This window comes from Rhipicephalus sanguineus, chromosome 4 (assembly GCF_013339695.2).
Source record: "Rhipicephalus sanguineus isolate Rsan-2018 chromosome 4, BIME_Rsan_1.4, whole genome shotgun sequence".
NCBI lineage: Eukaryota > Metazoa > Arthropoda > Arachnida > Ixodida > Ixodidae > Rhipicephalus > Rhipicephalus sanguineus.
Window position 1 is genome coordinate 143,842,702 of NC_051179.1, and position 21,534 is coordinate 143,864,235.

The following is a 21,534-nucleotide window of genomic DNA, read 5'->3' on the forward strand; positions in this document are numbered from 1 at the left end:
CCACTGAGAAGTGTTTCAGTAAGATGTTCGCCCTTTTGTGAAGATGCATTTCAGGCCACGGTCTAAGTAATTTCTGTCATTTGAGGGGCCGTCTGTCCAAACTTGATGGTTTCTTCTTTAAATTTTCTCTTTCATTTGCGTACTTCACGAATTCCAAAAGAATATGCCCAACATACTCATCTTCGTGACCACAGGAACATTCCCATGAGCTGGACCGGCTTATCTTGTGCAGGAAGCTGTTTGTATAGAATACCATCGTCGCCTATCATCACACCTCCCTTCTTCTCTTTCTTTCCACTTTCCCCTTACCCCCGTGAGGAGTATATGCCCAACATACTCCCGTGAGCCCCTTACCCCCATGAGGAGTATATGCCCAACATACTCATCTTCGTGACCACAGGAGCATTCCCGTGAGCTGGACCGGCTTATTTTGCTGGAAGCTGTTTCTATAGGATACCATCGTCGCCTATCATTACACCTCCCTTTTTCTTTCTTTGCCCTTTCCCCTTGCCCCCGTGAGGAGTAGCAGGCTAGAACCCGCTTTCCAGGCCGACCTCTACTCCTTCTTCTCATTAAAAGCATCTTCTTCAAGTCGAAGGCTGAAGTAACTTCTCTATGTGCCATGGAACGTCTGCCGCTATGAGAAATTTTTGTTGTTGATCGACTTCGTAAAGTAATGATTGGTTTATTTAGTGTTGTGCAACCGCTTATTGATAGAGCAGTGATTAGGTCCTTGCAACAGAATATTTGGAACATCCTTCCCTGACATAGGAATTGCTCAATCCCATCCTGCACTCAAGGCTTTTTCGGCGAGTCTGTCTGCCTCTTCATTGCTCTTGATTCCATTGTGGCTGGACATATCGTGAGCAGCTCACTTTTCCGGGAAAAACATGCACGCGACACAAATATTACAAGCACAGAGCATAGCTTATAAGAAAACTTCGTCCCTGCTTATTGTAACACACACGACACTCCCGATAACACAGACTCCCGGCCTGGATCGGCGTTATAGATGTGATTGAGCGGGTGTGCATGCGCGTCGACGGATTTATTAAAATTATTTGATGATATGTTTTAACACCATGTAACGGGCCTTTTTCCTTCTACCACTGGCCGCCTAGCCACTTCTAGCAGGTAGGCCGAAAGGCCTAGGTAAAAGGGGGCCGCTTCGCTATCGTCTGCTACCGCGATGTGTATGAATGCGCGCCGGGACTGACGCCAGTATAGGAATCGTTTTCTTGAGACGAGCAATTACTGTGCTAGCTACATTATTTTTTCTAATGCGTGCGAATGTTAAGTCAAGTTTCTAAGAGGCTCTAAATATCATGTAAATCAGCAGTTTGAACTGAAAGCGCGTCGCAGTGATGATAATTTTTTGGCTAACACAGATCTCGCGCTTACCGCAGTGCCAGAATACTGCAGTTGAGGGATTTGTCGTCGTTACTTGCTTGATTTTCCAGGAAAAAAGAGCGACTAACGGTCTTCGCTTGTGCCTCGTAACACCCCCAACCGGTACCGGAGCGCCAGTTTGGAAGGCCATATGCCTTGGTTCTATCCAACTTCACAGACGGACGAAAATAATTACCAAAACACGCATCATACTTTCAGATTCTTGGAACCGTGCAACGTTGCTCCTAAATTAGGCAACTATTTTTATTTGTAAAAACAAAGACCACTGAGTTACATTTGCCTACAATCGGCGTGCTCCGTTCGAGGGCTATGCCTGCTAAAGCTTCAGCATGGCGGCAAAGCATCACCTTCAAGGTAGCGGGTTCACCGGCATTGATTGTATTCTGAATCTCTTATTTTATTAACTAAATGGGTATGCGGAAGAAGTGTGTTGAGTAAGGTGTGTCGGTCCATTGCAACTTAGAACATCCTCGCACAGTTCGCCATGGGTTCTATGAAAGTCAGATTTATTCCATTGCTTTTAGATGTCACTTGATTTCGCGAAATGCCACCTTGACGTCAGCTCAAATATTGTGACGTTGACCCGCTGATTCTATTGAAGGACGAACAATAGAAGAGATGACTGATCCTTTAGTCATGTAAATCGGTATAACACGAAAGTTAAACGTGTCGTCAGAGTAGTTGATTCTTTATAGGCACCGTACAATCGAGTTTTCAGTGCAACTGCAGCGCGAGAACGCAAAGCCTAGCAGGTAAAAAACCAATGATCAGACGGGCTTGGTCAAAATTGAGCGCGATTTCCGGGTCTCCCTCGCTGCATGAGTGGGCGGTTTGTGGCCGGGCTATACGGGGGACGTCTGCGCGTGTCTTTTTAGGGGCGAAGTTCCTTAAAGCGGCACCCGTTCGTCCCTCGTAGTGCGTCACCAGTCGTAACGCTAGTACCAGATCTTGACCTCCAAGGTGGTGCCGGTGGGAGATTTCTCCTGTGGGTTGTTGAACAATAAAAAATTCGCAGCATGCGCGTTAACTAAAAGCCGAATTCTTCTGTCTCTGATTCCCCATTAGCAGCCATTCGCATGTTCCAGTAGGAAACGTTAGTAGAAGTAGAAGTGTAAGTGTTAGCTTAAAGCCGACTACTTCTGTCTCTCATTCCCATTAGCAGCCATTGTTTACCTCCACGGTAGTGCCTGGTGAGATTTCTCCTGTGCGTGATTAAACAATAAAAATTTTGTTCAAAACGCCGTTGATTGATGAAATAAACCAACGAAAGACGCCAGATGTTTTCTAAAAGCAAAACGAAAAGACGCCAGATATTTCTAAAGCAAAACGAAAAGACGCCAGCTGCTTAACGAAAGACGCCAGATGTTTTCTAAACCAATGGTTTTCTAAACAATGAAAATTCACAGCGTACATGTAAAATTAAAGTGAGCTGCAAGTCGTCATAACTCTCATCGAACCTTTAGTATAAACGCGCCCGATCTCACGTCGGTGATGATGTACTGGGCAGAATTCACGGAAGATTCACGGTTTACCGATGAACCTCCGCAGCTTCGCCCACTCATCATCATTCACTCCGTGGATATGATGTGATTTTCTGCGTGCCGCCTAACGGCTAAATCAGCGAACTTGGGACAAGCCAGTGCGATCAACGCAGCGCCCTCTGGTTGGTGGACGGTGCTTATAGTGCATTGGTGTATGAGAGCTTGTACAATGTCTATTGTTGTTTGGCAGATATTGCACCGCTCGATGTGGACGCACCCACGTTGACGCCTAGTGCGCATCTCCGTACCGAGGACTGACGCCCACGATCATGATTTAACCTTTGCGGTTGTTGAACTTGTCAAGATATACCTGGACACTGGATATGGTGTATCCCGCGCAAAGATATGGCATCAACAAGCACATAGTAAACACCGATACTCGATATGCACTCCCTCAAAGCGTCGTGAAACGCGAGAGAAACGCGGCGAGCGTCGAGCGTGTCTTACTTCTAGCGTGACATTTAATTCTCACATGGCGAGCGCGGAACGCGATGCGACAGCGAGGCGAGCGTCGGAGAGTTATCAGCACATAGTAAACACTGATACTCCATATGCAGTCCTTCAAAGCGACGTGAAACGCGAATGCAAACGCGACGAGCATCGTGTCTTCTCCCTAGCCTTGCCGTTAATTCTCACAGGGTCAGCGAGCAACGCGGATCAAGGTTAAAATTGCGCGCGGAAACTCCGTTTCATCACTGCCGTGTTATTTCATTGTGTGTTTGTTCTTTTCTTTTTTTAGGGACAGTTTGAGTACCGAAGTCTTAAAATTCACTTGATAGAAATATTTCGCTGTAGCGGGACCATGACCGTACAATAAAAGGACATCTAAAGCACAACTAAAGCTCATCACCAACTGGAGTGCCGCGGTTATACACCTAACAACAACGCGAAAGTTCATGAGGCTCGTTTTTTTTACCACCGAGTCGCTAAAACGCTGCATTCGCCCACTATTTAATGCTCCTCATGTTTGGGACTATGCCAAGCGCAATTTAGGATGTGCTTGAACCAGAAAGCGGCGCCATCACTGAAATGATTCTGGCGAACATAGGGTACGACACCAATACACCGCCCTCTCGAAAGTCGCACTCAATGATCTTGATACAATGCGCATGCAGCCGAGCAAGTTCATTTGCTTCTGTACACCATGTTAGGTATATGTACGAGCAGTTAAACTCGCGCTAACATAACAAAACAAACCGCCGTTTCAGAACGAGCAGGACGTACGCGCACATGCAAACACCACGTGGCTAGCAGACGACGCAGGGAGCAATCCACACTAGGCGCGCTTCAGCCAGTAGCCGCCAGGCGGCGACTCCGCTCGACCTCGCGGCCAATACTCGGGGTTTCTGTGGCAATGAAGGGAAAGCTACAGAGCCACAATGCACGTATCCTACCGCTAATGAATAAGTCCCACAATTGCATCCGCATTTTCTGCGTGAGATATATACAATACTCCTTCATTTTCTGCATGTAGCTTATTGAGACGGAATGCAGCGCACACAAGCGAGATATCTGTATTTATTTTACTTTATACTTTATCACTTTGCGTTTTTGTGTGCTTGAAAAACTCGCGCCTTTTACCCGTACTTTGGACGCTAAGCAGCGTGTGCGTCGAAATGTGGTCGAAATGCAACGCTAGCCATCACTTTCCACGGCGTTACGAGACACGCGCCAAACCGGACTACTTCGCGTAGCAGTACATGTGCAGACGCTGCGCCCCCGTAGCTTTCCCTTCATTGCCACAGAAAGTTGTCTCCGAGTACATATACGTTGTCACGCTGGCTCACAAAAAGACGCGGTGTTTTGAGATGGCCATCTCGTGCGCGGCTCCTTTCGTGGCGCTATGCGCGCTATCAAAGGGACGCATCACCGCGACGTTACTGCATGGGAGGACTTTATTATCCTCGAGCCTCGAAGGAAGGAGTACAGAGGAAAGAATCTGACTGTCCAATGATATAGGAGAGGGACGGCGCATCTACCACAGCAGTAGCGTTGAGCGCTCAGACGCACGTGTGACGCAAGCAGCCCTACCCTTTATGTGGCGTCTCACCACGGAAACTCCCTGAACTTAGGCGGACCGACGGCTTCCATTGATGAGCGAGCGTTTGCACTGGCATTGAGAAAAAAATAGTGAAGGCATCGGTCGGAGTGCTATTTTGTAGCGTTAGCTTGGGTTTAAGCCGCACTTCGGAGAGCATTAAAGCGTTGAAGAAATTACATTTCTCCTATCGGAAACGCGCTGAATGGGACGGTCGTAGCAATGGCGCGTTGCCGGAGCTAATTGCAGAGGCAACGAAGTTTTTTTTTCTTCGAGCCAGGTGGCACACTTGTCACCACCTCGTTATAAAGAGAACATTCAGAGCATCCATCCATCCATCCATCCAAGAGCACTGTGAGAGGAAAGTGTGAAAGATAAAAGGCACGTTCATGTAGGCTCCGTTATGTGTTTGGCGACAGCTCAGTGTGTTAAACGCCAGCCAGCCATAGTCGCGGACCCAGAGGTCACGGGTTCTACACCTACCAACGGAACTTTTAAATGCGAAGCATTTCTTAGCCAACCTCATGCACTTTGGCCGTTTCGATCTACGTATCTATTTGTCTAGCCGCCTACGTCTCAGCGCTCTCCTGGTCGTCTCCATAACTTGTGGTATACCAAAATTGGCACAGCAAGGGATCATTGTATGACGAACACGATTCACTGATCGTGTCATGAATAACGCAAAATACCTGTCGCGTACGTCATGAAACCCTTTCTCTCAATCACGTGTGGCACATACCAGCATACCAGATTTTATGTCATGCGGGTATCAGCCACAGGTGATACATGGTCTCAACCAACACAATAACGGCGAACACAAACATTGACACGCAAGGAAAGTGATAATAATAATAATTGTTGGGATTTTTGGTCCAAAACCACGATATGATTATGAGAGACACCATAGCGAAGGGCTCCGGAAATTTTGGCCATCTGCTATTCTTTAACGTGCACCGAGATCGCACTGCACACGGGCATCTAGCACTTAGCCTCCATCGAAATGCTACCGCCGCGGCCGGGATTGAACCCGTGACCTTCGGGTCAGCAGCCAAGCATCGTAACCACTACACCACCGCGGCCGACGCAAGGAAAGTGAACAAGCTGAAGACAGAACACCCCTGAAAGACGCTCAACTACCATCCCCTCATCCACGTGGCCCGCAAGGTGGACTACAAAAATAAAACGCGGCGATTGCTTCCTTACAATAGATCTGCCGAGAGAACCAGGCCTCTCATCATTACCGGTGACTTCAACATGGAGTTATCAAGACTTAACAACGCCTCGTCCTTATACTGCGTGAAAGACGGCTTGGGTGTGGTCAGGGCATCAAAAGGCCTCGCTACCACGTCCAGTACAGGAGGCATCATAGATCATTTCATCGCAAGAGGCATCGAGGATTTCCACCAGCTTCACTATTCGCAATGCCCACGAACCATAGGTGGCGCGCCGTGCGATTCAAGATGGCGCCCGGAGGCGGGTCAACCCGTTTGTTAGCATAGGAACAGATAGGACGTGCGAAGTCACGGACCGTGCCACTTTCACCGGATGAAGTCATCAGGTGCACTGAAATGGATATGAAACCAAAATACTTTCCGAAACCATGGAAAGTGCTCATCACCTAATTATTTGCTGCAGTGTGAAAGGTTACACTTCAGTTCCGTTACCGTGCATGAACGATGCTTTGCGAAATCCTGTGCGAGCTGCAGGAAACTGCATGAACTAGAATTGAAGTATGAACTGAACGGCACTCTGATGTGAAATGGATATGGGCCGGGCACGTAGCACGTCGGCAGGATAACCGGTGGTCATTAAGGGTAACTGACTGGATTCCAAGAGATGGCAAACGCGTGACAGGGAGACAGAAAATTAGGTGGGTAGATGAGATTAAGAGATTCGTAGGTATAACGTGGCAGCAGAAAGCACAGGACCGGGTTGATTGGCGGAACATGGGAGAGGCCTTGGCCCTGCAGTGGGCGTAGACAGGCTGATGATGATGATGAGGCAGCCTTTGACCTAACAGAATATTCACGTGGCCTGGGCCGTCAAGGAATCGTGATAAAACATTGAGTTAAAATTTCAGGAGTCCTTGGCATAAAAGGGAAACGGGGACAAGCGAAGCTTGGCGTAGGAGTGTATGACCTGCGCCTTTTGTTTGTCTCTTTCTTTCTTTCTTTCTTTCTTTCCTTCTTTCTTTCTTTCTTTCACGTTCCACAATGCTGCCTCCGATTGTAAGCGATCAGTTTTATTACAGGCATTCCCCGAACGCTGTTTTCGAGCTCAATCGTCACGGCGTTTTAGGGGCGTAGCTCCTCTTAGTCTAACCTTGTCCCATGTCAGGCGTAACCGGCAGTCGGCAGTATCTCCCGAACAGTATAATAGATGGCGCTGTCTTATAGAAGTGCATACAAACTGCAGTTGACTGATGATATTCTAGATGGCGCTGCACACAATCTGTCTTGGTCCAATAGAAGTGTGTGCAATAGTGCGCTCGTGTGAATCGCCACTAGATGGTGGTGGAAGTGCCGCTACTCTCCGATCGGCTGCTGCGCGAGCTGTGCCTGGGCGCGCGGGGAACGAGTACCTCTCTCAGTGTCCTGGATCGTCGCCGTACGTGTCGGATCGCTGGTGGGGCATGGACGAAGCGGAGCGGCGGGCGCGGAGGGCCGCGGCGGCTCGTGCTGGTCGCCAGGATCCCGCGGTGCGAGCCCGAGAAGCGGCGGCGAAGCGAGCGCGGCGCCTGGCGGATTCCGTGCCTGTGCGCGCCAATGACGCCGCGGCGCAACGTGCACTTCGAGCATCGGACCCCGAAAGGCGAGCCCGAGAAGCGGCGGCGAACCGAGCGCGGTGCCTGGCAGACCGTGATGGTGCTCGTGCGTGGGAAGTGGCGACCAAACGGCGGCAGCGGTCTCACATTCAAGGAGCCGACGCGCGGTTCGAGCGGGAATTTCTCGCTCATTCGTTTGGCCACAGTTGCGACGTGTGTGATCGACTTTGGTTCGATAATAACCTAACCGCGGTGTTTCACACTCTTTATATGACGTATTGGGCGAATTTCACGGAAGGGTTTCTGGGTTTACCCATGATTTCCCCCGGAGCTTCGCCGACTCATCATCATCCACCCCGTGAATATGCTGTGATTTTTTTCATGTTCTTTGCAGCGTTCCACCCCTGTAAAAGGGCCCAACGAAAGGACCATCGCGCGATTGTGGAATGGCGGGCTAACAATTAACTTTTTTTGAACTTCAACTTCTCCTGGAATGTGACATTCCTTATATCAACCTTAAGTGTCGTCCAGCAGATGGTTTTTACACCGCCAGAACGAAATATTTCAGTGAAGCGACCATTGCGTTTGTACTACCTCGCAATTGTTTTTTTCATCATCGGTAGAGCACATCCGTATGCTTCACCTCAGTGCCGTTGGTCAAGCTTTGGCGCCTGGCCTAGATGTGAAGACACTCGATTTGGGAGCGGGTGGAGCCGGGTTCAAACTCCTACCCGGGAAATAAAATTTATCTTGTTTCAATTATTGCGCTTTGGTGGTGCCAGGTCCGGGTAAGGAGGTTTTAATGGAACACGGCCATCACCAGCTTCACATGTCACTCAATAAGTGCTCTGCTTGAAAATTTCATTGATAGTTTGTATATAGATCGGCGGATGTCACTTCAGTGTAACGAAGTACGCCAATCTAGGGGCGTTTTGGGGGGAATCCGCCTTTTTAATTTTCTATTTTGTACGTAGCTTAATAACCTAATTGGCTCTGGCTACCTAGCTTGAATGCTTCTAAATTAGTTCTCCCAACTGTGAGTTAACTTCAATATGTTTTACAGTGGAAGGCGCTATCAGGCCACATCAGCAGATTTTATTCACATAGTGGTCCGCTGCTGCCACCATCGGTGTCCATAAAAGCTATCGCGCACAATGAGCAAAAAAAAATCGAGACCTGCGTGGAACACGCAGCACAGTTCCAGCGAAAGCTCGAAGAGTAGCCTTTCTACAGCCCTTCGTAAAATCTCTTGGGACAAATACTACAAGTACACTTGCAAGGTACCCAGTACGCCAACAATAATCATTATATTTGTGAAGTAGGGAAAGACCTACAACGCGCTCATTCGTCATTATGCGGAGAAACGAGCTACCCGCTACATATCTGTGAGCCATTACGTTTTTGCTGTGACTGACGAGGATGAGCCTGGGCCATTTGGTTCTGTTTTGCAGTAACACTTTGAATCAAAGATTGAGAAGTGCCATGCATTTGGAATAATATTTTTCTTTATATTTTATTTTTCTACGTCTTTGCAAGAAACGCTTTACTGCCAATAGTATTCGATGTCTCTTCATTGTCTATCTGTTATGCGTAGGAAGCCATATGCACTTTGACGCCTGGGCTCACGTATGTAGGCTCCCGCGGTGACACAAATTTCGTCAGATTCCTGTCCGGCAAATGCAAAAATTTGGGGCACTGATGTGAGTGATTTCTGGGGTCTCGGTGCTCGTCGGCCTCTCCGACTTGACAAATACGCCTGCGCACTAAAGGATGGAAGCACATAGAACATGCGCAATGATCAATGCGAGGAGAGTTAGGTCTAATTAGTGAAGAGCTTCTGTGTAGGTTAGTAACGTGGCGTTTTGGGCGTGTTGGTATGTGAAACTGAAGATTATAGCGCACGAAAAAATACGGACAAAGGAAGACGTGACACACACAGGCGCTAACTTGCAACAATGTTTATTTCGAAAACAGGGAAGCACGCATATGTAGGGTTGCCAAAACTGCGTAGGATATTGTGTTCTGCGTAGGGTTGCCAAAATGAGACGCAAAATGACGGTGGCCTCACACTTCATTCAAGTAGCTCTGCGGTGAGGTAAGAGAAAAGCGTAGTCTTTCGCTGCAGGTGTAACAATTTGCTCAGGAACACTTACTCTCAAGCGGAATGGCTGTGCATTGCCGCAGCGAAGCGCATATACTGACCTCATCAGAATTGAGACTGGCGTCATGTTCATCTCAGAGCTACAAATGATGGTGCTGAAACACACTGAAACGCACCGATCCTTTCAGTTCGTGATGACAGTATTCCAACAGTTTCTACTAGGTGTGAGCGCACGCGCCATCGACGTGCGATGCCTTTCACCACCATTGAAACGTTGTTCGAATCTTGTGGATTCAATGACAATGCATCAGTGGCGTTGCCACAGATGTGTCACCTGCTTGCCTTTTGGGCTGATGGTCGGTCATTCGGGAGAATGGCGATGGGAGAGGTCTGTGCGTAATAGTGGATGATCCCGAATCTCCAATGGCGTTTCGCCGTCTCTGTGGATTAAACTATCAACCGAAAAGCTCGAGCGGAAAGGCCAAGCTGCTGTGGTGTTTGATACTTCGTCTCTGCGCACGACCATGAATTTCCGGTATTTGTCTGCGTCGGCCACTAGTTGCAAAATGGTAAGAGCAAAGTGTATTACATGCACCGCAACTTTCTCTTAGAACTGCTTCTTTTACATGCAAAATATAGTGGAAAATTCATTATCTTATTGAACCATACTCACAGAAAAACCACAAGAACGACAAGAACGCAACACAGCAAGCCTTTCATTTTCGTGGATTTGCTCAACGTAATCTGACAAAGGCGATCACGGTACCTCTTTTATACTTGTTGCCCGTCAGTCGCAGTGCTCCAAAAATGTCAATTTTAATATGGAGAAGTGTTTGTTTGAATATGGTTAAACACATCGGCGGCTCACCAACCTATACTCACTCAGGCATATTGATCAGCAGTTTCACTAAAAAGGACAATTGAATCTCATCATGTTAATGATAAACCAAAGGGCAAAAATAGAAACCACCCAACGAGAATTTTTAATCACGTTACTTGCGGCATCGCCTACGCTGACGTGGTTCTCTAGTTAATTATCTGCAATAACACTTGATTGATCTGTGACTCCGTGAACTTCCGCCAGGATTCTCAGCACCCCGTAAGCGTCACAATGAGCTGGCTTTTACCTAAGAAATCTTAAGTCCGTAGCTGTGTGAAAAAACGCACCAAGCGGCTTAACGAGCATGGTTACGAGCCGCAAGTTCTGAAATGTGTTACTTTCCGCGTGAAGAGACGTACACACAAACACACACACACACACACACACACGCACGCACACACACACACACACACACACACATATATATATATGTATATATATATATATATATATATATATATATATATATATATATATATATATATATATATATATATATATATATATATATATATATATATATATATAAAGAGAGAGAGATAATGCCACACGCGCTCCTCTCTTTCTATGTTTTACGCCCTTTACACGTGTTACTACTGCCTTGCGCAAGCCGCGCCAGAATGTCCGGGAAAGTTCCGGATTGTACTAGATCATTTTGTTAAGATTGCACACATGACGCGAATAGCCAAGATTATTCCAGAGCTTGCGCGATCGCCAGCGATATGGCGCGAACGTTCGATGGCGCATGTATAAATGCCGACGCTTCTTGCCGCAGTTGAGTTTATCGACGGCCAACGCGTTGTTCACCGCTATGAGTGCAGAGCGTGTATTGCTGTAGTCTGGTTTTCATTTCCAGGCCACAAGTTCGGCCAAATAACCAGTTTCATCTTGAACGCGCCGACTGCTGCCTTTGTGGACGTGACAACCCCGTGACAATATATATAGTGTGTGTGTGTGGTGTGTAGTATGCATCCAGATAGGAATACAGGCCACGCATGATGACACGCACAACGCTACAGCGGAAACGAAACACAATTAGTGTAGCGATGGGGCCTTCGGCAAGGTTGGCAGGTCTACAAGGCGGAAAATAGCCAGAAAATTACGAAAGCTAGCCTAAGAGTAGCGACCCCATTGCAAAAACCAGCGCCGTTACAGTTCCCCCAGCCTGATACCAGTACGTTTTTTGGCACTGGGTCGCACTGGGAAAACTGGTATTCGCTCGGATTCACTGAGACTCCAGTGACCGCGCTGGGAAAGAGCTGGGTCGCACTGGTAGGGGCACTGGCTTTGCCGCTGTGGCGCTGGCGCTCACTGGGAAACGCTGTAGACGCTGGAATTTTCACTAGCGTGCGCTGGCACATACTGAAGCCTGTACTGTTTCTGCCAGTGCCGCGCGCTGCTTTCAGTATTTTGCGCAGCGGAATGCTTCGGTATCGTTGAATATCGAATGTTTGATTCGATGATACCGATAGACCCTATCCAAACATGTCCCAAACATGCGTCACAGATTCTAGCTGGGCACACAAAGACGATGAGATATGCGCACTATTTTCATGGTGTACATGGTATGTAAAATCACGGTCACCTTTAACGTTTGCTGGCGAATGCGGAGAAAAATATAGTAATAACCCTAAGCAGCCAACACTGATCATTTTGCATTTTAACACGCTTTTTTTTATTCATGCAGTGCCAATAAGGTCGTTATTGTTGCGGAGCACGGAAGAGCAATGAATAAACTTTTTCTGCATGCCGCGCATATATATGAGTTTTGCATTCGTGATATGTTGCAGTAATGACTCCATGTTGCAATGTTTGTAATCCTGGAGGCGTCGGTTAACTGCCATTTAACTTGATGTGAGAATATCAATTAAAGGTGGCTTCACCCACTCATATACGTATTTTGTTCTCAGAAGCGTCAGCGTGACCTCGAAATCATCGCGTAGACAAGGCGAAACCCCCGCTGCAAGCTCCTATCGTAGCAGACGACAAATGCAAGCAGACGACGGCTTGGGCGAGAGGCGCAGCTTGTGATTGGTTGGGAAGCAGTACTCTCTACATCAGGTCATCTTATGACGTTGACGAAACACTTCTTTCATCGCTCGCTGCTGTCGTGTTCGTCATATCTTCCCCCTCGCACATAAGAGAAATTTTTATCTCGCCGTGAAAAACGCGCAAGAGCTTTTTGTGAGCTCTCTTAGCGCTTGCCCCTGCTGCGCAGTTCGCGAAAACAACATGGCGCCGTAAACTGTGTGTGTCGCTATGTGTCGGTGCCGATTTTCGCAAATGCTTGGGTTCCTTCAGCGTTCGATTGGATGTGCTGTGAATACCGCTGCTTTTTCGGTGCGCGCAAGCCGTGTGAAGACCGACGGCAGTGTGTCTTGGTGTGCGGTGAAGCGTAGCGAAGCCTGTGCCTCGGTGTGTTTATGAAGCGGGGATCGGCGCCGAGGAGCCTGCAGTGCGTGTTTGAGTATTGGTAACAGTTCGTTTGCTTCGCTTTCCAGTGTCTCAGTAAGATGCAGTGCGGCATTTCGAATTGACAACATTTCGGCGCGTTACTTGAGTGATTCCGTGCTCGCACGGTAACGCATGAACTACGCTCTGTATTTGGTTCTCGCTTCGCCAAGGGTTAGCCCGTGCGCTTCTATTTTCTTGTGAGCAGTCCAGCCAAGTTCAGTGTTCGGGAGTGAAACGATGTGCGTTGTGAACAGTGGTGCTGTGTTGACATTTCCATGACTTGTGAAGAGGCTGTGCCCGTGTGACAGAAGATTAAAAGCGTTGATAACCGTGTTTCGCCCTACGAAGTCGTGATCGCGCTTTATGAGTGCTTTAAGGATTTGGCGCTGGGCTTGGCGTTTTCTTTTTTAACTCGTTGCTTCTCCTTCTTGTGATAACCGTAATCCCAACGTCATAACGTGTCGAACCGAAGTCGCACGCCGAGACATTCTGCTGTAAGTGTGGCTGCTTTGGCAGAACGCCTTGACTGTTCTCCGGTAAAAACTTGGACTTGTACCTGGTACCGAAAGCACGTGGACGTCACGCTTCGCTCCGGACAGAACACACTTCTCACTGGTGCCTTGCCTTGGATGAGGTCGTAGACCAGCACCTGCTAACTACAGGTTTTCGAGTGCATCTGTCCTGTCGTTTTGCACGGCACTGGAGCCTTGACTACAGCGGCCCATCGCGATTGCTCACGCTTCACCAGTGGACGTACACGTCTCGCTAGCCTTGCATTTCTACGTCAACGGCAGCTTCCAGTCCACAGACGTCTTTTGCCTGTGGCTGCAGAGCACATTCGATTCCCGGTGACGCTGACGGCTGCTAATATCGTTCTGCCATCGGTGAGTTGAACTTGAGCAACTAATTTCGTTGTTATTCGTATAGCGCTATAACGTACGTTTGTAAGTTTTTCATCCCAGCAGATGTAATGTCACCCCATATTAAGTTCCAGTACGAAAAATGTACTACTACCGCTTTGTATATACGTATATATGGCCAATATACATATATTCGAATATGAGCAAGTACACCAGCAGTGCTTATGATTTGGGTTAAGCGGGTTATTATCTTGTTATTAAGAGCAGCCTCTCTGTTTACCACGCTTGATAATTGAGAGAAAAATATTTGGTGCGAATTTATTTTCCAGGAGCCATGTAGCACTTCAGGAATCCCCTAATATTGCAAAATTACTTGTGTAGAAGATCACTGCTGTGGCAGCACTATACTTTACCAGGACATATATATCTCACGGTATGTAAAGCTTACATGGGGCTTCAGTTTGTTGCATATTGAATATGGCATATTTGATAGCTTTGACTAAGTGATAGTTTTTGTGTTACTGCCAAATATATTAAGAGCGCTTTCAATGATGGTTTTTTGAATATATCCTGTTTGGCCTCTTCACAGATCGCAGACTTTCGTAAGGTCCTGGAATCCATCGATTGGAAGCACTGGCAAATCAAGCCGCCTTATGACTTGGAGCACCTGTACAGAAATAGGAATGACTTGTGCTCCCTAAATGTACAAGTCTTTTGCAACGGTAGAGGTGTCATCATCCAGCCGACATCAAAGGGGCCTGGAAGCACGCATGGCAGCCTCATCTGGATGGACTGTGCTCGGCCTGGGAGCTTCAAGGGCAGAAAACTGCCTAATGGCTGGTTGCTAGGTTAGTTTTTTTAAAGTACAGATGGTACGGTAAACACCGGTTAATGTAGACACCTTCACAACCCAAACATTGTTAGTAACAGTGGATGCTTGTATTATTTTCACACACCAATGCTAGTTGTACACTTAAGGGGAAGCAAACTATGATGGAATTGACAATGTCGCAAGTGTAAAGTCTGCAGCTTATGAATTTTACTTCATACATGTGAGACTGGAAAGTTGTGCTTTTGAAATGGCACAAATACTTTTATTGCTTATTGAGCTTTTGTGCTTGTGACTCACTCACTGTATAAAGGGCTCTGTATGGAAATAGCAAGCGGGTGAAAATCGCCTGGCTGTTCGCAACATGCAGGGAGAAAGAGCTCAGGCAACACAGGAGCAGTAAATGCGCATTTTACCGGTCGTGGCTCATCTTTTGTCAATGTTGTTGCATATGTTACATTTCCGTCGTACATGTTCTCAGCACAATTGCATAGTCGCACAGCTATTTCTACAAATCGTATTTGACCTGAATACACGCTTGTTGATCTCTGAAGGTGACTCTCCCTATGCCTGAGAGCCATGGGTGCTCACCCTCCTGTCCGTGGCTGGCCCAGCTAAGCAGCAGTGCAGTGCAGCCACCACCCATGCAAGACAAGTCATACAGTGCACCTTTGGTGTTCTGAGCAGGACACAGCATATCCGTCCGGCATGGCATTGACAGCAATAGTGATGATGGTGAGTGTTTGTGGAAACCATAAGAGCCCATTAACATGCATTTGTGGATTATGAGTGTGTTTGTTGCTCAGAATTATTTCTCCTAATCAAGTGCATTTTTTTTCAAAGTGTACTTTTGGTAGGAAAAACGGCTTTGAGAAACAAAAACACACATAATTCGCAAGTGCTTTGTGTTTTCTAGTCTTCAAAATTGTTCCTGCACACTGTATGATGAGGTGGCTATGTTAAATAGCGTTAAAGTGATGAACAATAGCTGTTGTCTTGTAACATAGCAATGCATGAGTACACTCTAAGAAAAAATAGAGCATTTTTTAGTATTTCTGCCACACAACAATAACGTAATATTGCATGCTCGGGTTTTATTTTTTGAAAACCTGGCTCTTGGCACTTGCCTATCAAGAATGCTGTCACTCTAATGACGCGCGGTGGTAACGCGAGGAAAGTACGTGGTGGTAACAAACCGTGGTGGTAACGCGAGGAAAGTACGTGAGATGGATGACGATTGTAGTTATGGGGCGGCAATACTCCCCAAATACTTCATTTTGTCTTAGAGTGTAGCACAGTGAACTCATTTGTGGTCGGCTTCTTGCACTTAGTGTAAAGTCGAAATAGAAGATACTTTATTGGCTTATGTCTCACTATTAGGCAGAAGTTTGTTGCCTTAAAAATGAACATCGTAGTTGTACATTTATATCATAAAATATTTTTTCAAAGACTTCATTGTTGGTGGCTCTATGTTCACACCTTTTTTTTTTTGTTTTTAATATTTCTTAATACTTGTAATCGGCTTCTGAAAATACGAGAGCTGGAGTTTCTAGCACATATAAGTTTCCAGTTTTACACATAGCACGGTTGTAACAATCATGTGCATTTTTCTATGTTGCAGCAGTATCACGGGATCAGGTGCCTCACTGTCATCTAATTGTACAGTGCATCTCGGACAAAACGCGCAAGGTCAACAAGTAGGCAGCGACTACCAGTGACTGTGTCCTGCTGTTGAATGCGCACGTCAACAAACAGAATGCATTGTGATATCTGGAACAGTTAGAATTGTATGGTGAGAATCTGCACAGCTGCAGTTTAATTGTTGAGCAGTGCATCATTCAGCAATTTCTTGCACTTGAGGATTCAAAATTATTAAATTCTGCATTTAATATACAAAACCTTGACATTCATGTAAAGCACACTGTAGTGGTAGTGTGCAAATTAATTTCGGCTACCTTGAATTTTTAACATGCACGTAAATCAAAGTACATGTGTGTCTCTGCATTTCACTGGCATTAGAAACAGCAGCCATGGTCGGCAACCAAAACCGTGTTTTCATGTTTGGTAGTGCAAGAATGAAACCATTGAAGCGGGTAATTTTGCACTTGGTCGATATAGTCGTTCAGGATACGCGCATTAGTATAGCACAAATGATTTTATATTTATATAAGCTCTGGAAAGTCCTTCTCCGCGGATTATTTAGATGCAAGAGGAGCGTCACTATTCCTAGTACGTCCAATAGGCTTTAGCACCTGTGTAATGTTATCCCGTCGCCTGTCTGTCCTCTTCAACACTCAACCTCTCTGCATGTACTGTGTAAGTTTTAATTTTTTTTATATAGTGTTTGTTGCCATAGGTTTCTCCATTATGTAATTGTACACTCTGTAAATAGTTTATCATCTATGCAGCTTTGCTAATTTTACTGCTTAAAGTATTTATTGCTTTTTGTAGGGTGATTATAGCATGCATTTACTTATGCCTTTTGATGCGTCTGTACAATGTTTTAGCCTGAAGAAGGCTGTTGGTATACTCTAATCTTGAAACTGGCGACTTCAAACAAATTTCTAGGCTGATAACCATTACTACTATCTTCAGATAAGCTGTGATTGCTCCATGAAATTGTATTTAAGATTCTGTAAACTGTGCCAGGTAAATGTTTTTAAATTATTTTATTGTTGTCCATGTTTTATGCGCCTGAAACATAATTACTTCATCGTGGAACATTATAAAATGTTATTCTGCACATTTCTGCTGATAAACATTGCAGCTGAGGCCCGCAGCAAGCTATACGTGCAGGGCACTGAAGCTTCACATCACATGCCTTGTCCAGAGGTGCATTGAAATTTTTTTCGGAGCGGAATGAGAAACTGCTATACAGCAGTCTCTCAATGTGCACACTTTTAAACGTTTTGAGGAGTGTTTTCAGGAGAAGCAATAGGATCTTGACATGTCAACAACAGCATCTTTTGTACCGAGGAGCTTAGTAACAGCGAATTGCTTTATTTATGTATTGTCCAGAATTTGACCGACCTGTGCCAATTTTTCAGCCCACGTCACCTAACATGGCTTGTTATAGTGTTGTCAATCTCCCCGACTATGTAAATAAACTATGTGTCATATTGCAGACATGTACCAAAATGTGATGCATTGCGCTTTTCCTTGGCATCACATTGTCAGGGGCTCTTATATATCGTCGTGGGCTGCCGCCCACCAAATGTATAAAAATTGCTTGTGAGTGGGCAGCAGCAGGAACTATGCATCAAATTGTTCCAAGAGGGTTCGAGAAATGCCGAGTTGGCACATAAGAGTGGTGAGAGATTTCTTTCGTAAGTTACTGCCTTGAAACCTCATGTGCTCAAGACTGAGTGTATCAGCATTGTTGTTTTATAGCAGTTCATCCTATTAACTACACCTCAACGTATGTATGTATGTATGTATGTATGTATGTATGTATGTATGTATATATGTATGTATGTGTATGCATGCATCTTAAACAAAAACTTACGTTATTTTGTTTACTGTAACTTTTATAAGAATATTGCTATTTGCTTTCTAGTTCTCCTTTTTCTATCTCATTTTCATTTCTCAAGTATGTTTCCTACTGTGCAAAAATGAATGTAACCTTACATAAAATGTGTGCATTCAAACAAGATGTTTCATTTTACAACGTACAGTTCTGAGCAAGAAGTTGAAAACTATGCAACCAACCAGCAAAAATAAGTTTAGAGGACAGTTCCTCCGTGTAACATTGCTTCTATGGATTGCATTTGTCGAATATGTAGAATAGACTAGTCGACTTCAACCAGCATAACCAAGCTTTCGCCCGTGGCTGTACATACTTTTACATATGTGCGTGGTATTTCTACGTATTGTCATACGTGTTGCCAATTACTATTTAGGGCACAAAACTAGTCAAGCTGAATACGCGGATTTTTGTCTGTCCACCTGTCATCTATACTTTAGCTGCTGTTGATAAAGAATAAACTCCGGTTTAAAATTTTCAAGTACTTACAAAGGGAAGAGTAGCCCTTAATGACACAAATGAATTTGCCGTAATCTTTTCACAGGCCTACTGTTTTGCCCTCTCCTCAGAACTTGATAGCCTGCTGGAGTTCTTTTGAACTATTGACAGAGGCATTACACGGAGCTGCGCAACACGACAGAGACCGAGAGAGAAAACACATCGCTGTGTTTGTGTCTTTTCTCTCTGTCCCTGTCGTTTTGCGCTGCTGCGTGGAATGAATCCCACCCAACTAGCACGGAAAGATGTCCCGACAAAGGCAGTCATCTTGGCCGCAAGCAGTTTGGCCGCCGCGTGTCTCTTGATGTTCTTGAGAACACTGTGATGTCTGACCGGCGCTCGAATAGCCAGAGTCGTGAAAAGTAATGCCCAGGTATGATAACTGGGTTTCGGGACTGGGCGCTCTTGCGATAGTAGTGGTTAGAGAAAAAGAAAAAAAAAGGTACTCTTATTTCTGTGATCCGTGAGCGAGCACGGCGCAGCGTTTTTGGGTCTAAAGGGGAGTGAAAGAAGAGAGCGTTATCAAAAAAACGAGTGCTCGCAACACATAACCTCAGGCCTTGCTATCTGTTTTTCCATAAAAAAAATACGCGAGTGCTTGGCGACACTCCGAATCGAACCCAGTACCCCCCGCATTGCAGCCGGACGCTGTAACGACTCGACCACCGCTGCAGTGCTTCGCAAGATAGCTGGCCACTGTAACACTTGCTTCATTGTATATATATTATCTTTCCCTCGAAAGACACCTAATGCGAAACGTCCGGTGAAAGTCGATCAAAAAGAGAAAAAGAAACTCGGGATCCCAGTGCATTTGCCCAAGGTGACTCGAAGGTTAAAGCCATTAAGTGGGGTTATATTACCGTGCACTTTGTATCGAGTGCGACATCACTAATCAACTATCGCTAATTGACTGTCACTAATGTCACTTTCACTAATTGAATATTCTATTTGTTTCGATTATCGTCATTTAAATAAACTTTCACTAAACAAATCACTGCTCACTTAATTTGCTTCGATTCTTATATATAAGCACAATCACACTTTCGCTCGCTTTTGTATGGCTTTCGCTCCCATAGACGTTAGTAAGTAACGAGACCGCCGTCTCTTTTTTTTTCTTTTTGTTAATCGTGCAACGCGCAGCACGCGCGCCCTGTGAATCCAGGCGCACGTGTAGTGATGTCACTTCAGGCCGAGATAACTGAACGCCACTTCTTTTATGTTTGCTCACGCAAACTCCGCAACGACGAAGGGACTGCGCCGTGTCTTCTGAAAAGCATTAGCTCGTTGAAACCTCCCGACGAATCTGCCTCGTTTTACGCGTTCACATATCTAAGCGTATACGATTGCTCTGGCATCGGCCCTGTCAAAATGCTGCGGTTAATTGAACTTGTGGCATTACGCGCTTCATGCCTTTCTTACTACTGCTTTATATTTCTGCACAGTTCTCCGTAGGCTCAAAAGCCGCTCCTATGTCTTGTACTGAGATCTTTGTAAGAAATACAACATTTTTACGTCTAGCTACAAAACACCCCAATGGCAACCACCGTACCGTGCTCGAACATGCCTAATTTGAGTGGCAGCGCAGCTTCATGAAAATGTAACTGGTTGTGGTAAACGGGGAAACGCTTCGGTCACATCTTCAAACCTTCAATGTTTCAATTTATGCGCGGTTTATAGATGCGGTCCATCTGGAGCGTCGTTCGCTTGCAATTGACGAGATAGCGCACGGATTATTAACGCCATCGAGCAACTAGATTTTTGTTAGCTATGGTCATCGAAGAAACACGAGCACTTGGCTTCGCGCAAGACCCCAGGACGTCTGCTGCAACGCGTAAGCGCTGTAGCAGACGCCCGGAACTGGCAGCTGAGATACAGCGAAAATACATTCGCTATCATCGTATACCCTCGATGCTAGACGCTTCGCGTGCTGCCTTGCTATCACTTGCGCGCACTTCTTTCTTTCCTTGTCATTTCATCGGCTTTCGCGTTGCCTCCTTGCCCTCAAAAGTGGCGAGTAAGTTAAATTCCTACCATTGCTATCGTATTCCCTCGAGATGCGAGAATTCTTGGCAAAGAAATTGCGCAGGCAAGAGAAAGCTTTGTGAATTCGGCCCCAGATGCGTAGGATCGCCGGGCTGGGGTGAGTGTGTTTGTATTAATCTCCAAGTTACGGCCTGTCTCTCGTTTAATTTATCCCTTTAAGGCAGATTTTATGTATATAATTTCACCTGACCGTGTTGCGCTATATGTCGCTTCATGTGCTACCTAATTCTGTGGCCCTAATTATGGGCTTGGCCAATTTTACTGTTCTTACGTCACTGGACGTTGTGTAGTGTTATTTACAGCACATATGGTGTTCGCGTGACTGCATTTTGTTTGAACTATAGTGTTATGTGAATGGACTGTATTTTGAGTTGTTTGTTGCGTTGCTACGTGAGTGGATTTACACGAACTCTCCGTATGTGCTTTTTGATGTATTTTCTTTAACTTTTGATTGTTGTAATTTTCTGGTTTCTATGAAAAGGTGTAGCCGGCGCTATACAAAAGCGCTAACATCTCCTCAACGACGTATAGTAATAATAAAAGAGAAAGAAATGAACTCAACTGGTGTTGTAATGCGGCCTTTTCTTAAATTA

The 21,534-nt window shown here is 45.8% G+C and overlaps 1 long non-coding RNA gene across 1 annotated transcript in view; it reads right to left on the reverse strand.

The window, feature by feature from the left end:
- Positions 1-10,586, reverse strand: part of LOC119389042 (uncharacterized) — a 29,623-nt gene extending 19,037 nt beyond the window's left edge. The window contains exon 1 of the long non-coding RNA XR_005182970.2: positions 10,528-10,586. This is a non-coding gene — a long non-coding RNA (uncharacterized LOC119389042). The remainder of the gene's footprint in view (positions 1-10,527) is intronic.
- Positions 10,587-21,534: the final 10,948 nt, after the last annotated feature.